The sequence below is a fragment of the Arachis ipaensis genome, chromosome B04 (assembly GCF_000816755.2).
Source record: "Arachis ipaensis cultivar K30076 chromosome B04, Araip1.1, whole genome shotgun sequence".
In the NCBI taxonomy this organism is placed as follows: Eukaryota; Viridiplantae; Streptophyta; class Magnoliopsida; order Fabales; family Fabaceae; genus Arachis; species Arachis ipaensis.
The window spans coordinates 130,744,917-130,746,872 of record NC_029788.2 but is presented as its reverse complement, the minus strand read 5'-3'; positions in this window follow the sequence as shown (position 1 = coordinate 130,746,872).

Sequence of the window (1,956 nt, the reverse complement as noted above, 5' to 3'; positions counted from 1 at the left end):
AAAATGAGTCAAAATTTAAATTCTAATTTTACTCAAACCTAAAATAATTAAACTAAAATAAAAAGTTATCAAACAATCTCAACAACAATTTCTCAACAAAACAGTCATTAACGCAATAATTAACACAATTAGACAATTTCAAATACTTCAAGCATTCAAAATCTAATGTATTAAATCAAACATAACTTAATCTACCTATATACACTAATATCAGAAAACTAAACTGAACTAACTTTGAAACTAATTCAAAATTGAAATTCTAATTCTACGCAAATCTAACCCAACTAAACTAAAATTAAACAATTATCAAACAATCTCAGCAATAATTTCTCAGCAAAATAGTCATCAACGCAACAATTAACACAATTAGACAATTTCAAATACTTCAACTATTCAAAACCTAATGTATTGAATCTAACCTTACTTAATAAACCTATATACACTAAAATTAGAGAAAACTAAACTGAACTAACTTTGAAACCAATTCAAAATTAAAATTAAAATTCTACTCAAACTTAAACCATATTAAACTAAAATTAAATAAATTGAAAAAGAGTTGTTCAATGAATCTGAAATAAAGAACAATAGAAATAAGGAAAGATGTGGATGTTGCAGTGGTGGTCAACTGGTCATCAAAGTTGTTATGGCGGTAGATGGTGGTGACGGCGAAGGAGAGAGAGCGGCAGGAGAAGAAAGAAGGGGTGGCGACGATAGAGAGGGGGTGGCGACGGCGGTGCTCTCGACGGCGACGGGAGAGGGCAGGGAACGGAGGTGGTGGCGGTGATAAGAGAGATAGGGTGGAGATGAAGAGAGAGTATGAAATTCAAAATGGGGAAGACGACGCTCGCGCTTTCATTTAGAGCACTGTTACCGTCAGATTAGTCCGACTGAAACGTTTTTCGTGTGCCCAAAATGCAGTGTTTTACTAAACTTTGTTATCGTCGGATTTTTTCGCCAATAAATCCGACGGTAGTGTGTCCGCCAAAAATTTCTTTTTTTTTCTTCCAAATATTACCGTTGATGTTACTGTCGGAAATGTTATTCCGTCAGTAATATTTTAGAGTTACGAATTTGCTACCTAATCTGATAAAAATTTCGCTACTAAATCCAACAATAAATTTAATGGTATTCAACGTTTTTTTTTATAGCGAATCCAATCTTACTACAATTTACTAGTATCAAATTAAAATTTTTAAAATTAATATGACATTATCTCAAAGTATCTTAGGAGGCTCAGTTAAGATGCTAAGTATTTTATGCTCAAATTAAAAGGTAATGAATTAAATTTTAGACATTGCAAAATATATTTTTTTTTTGTAAATTATTTACGATGAAAAATATTTTTTAAAAAATAAATTGTGCATCACATCATTATATGGTGGATAATTAGATATTGAAATCATTAATTAAGCGAGATATTGAAATCATTGATTAAGTGAAAGATAAATTATTATTTTTAAAAATATAAGCTAGCACAACCTAAAATGAAGACTAAAAGTTTAAATGGTTTCTATTTTTATTTTTTATTTTCAATGTATTTTGTGGAAGAAAACTAAAAGAAATAAAAAGCAACAAAATTTTTTATTATTTTCGATTTTTTTATAAAATTTTGAGAAAGAAAAAATATTACAAAAGGAAAAAGGAAAATAGAAACCAATCAGATTGTTTCCATCCGTCCGTGTTGCCTTCGGTATGAGATCAAAAATATCTATCATTATGTCAACACTCACTATTGATATATTTGTTCATTTATAATTTAAGTGAATAAATTAAAAATTCGATAAATCAATAAGTTATACATAGAAAATGCATCCCTTATTAGGGATCTTCCCATCCAATGCAATCAAATTAAAGATTAGTTTAGTAAAATTTTTATTTTTTAAAAGTATAACATTTATATTTGGTAAATTAAATTAAAAATAATTAAATAATTATACAATAATAACAATTATGTTT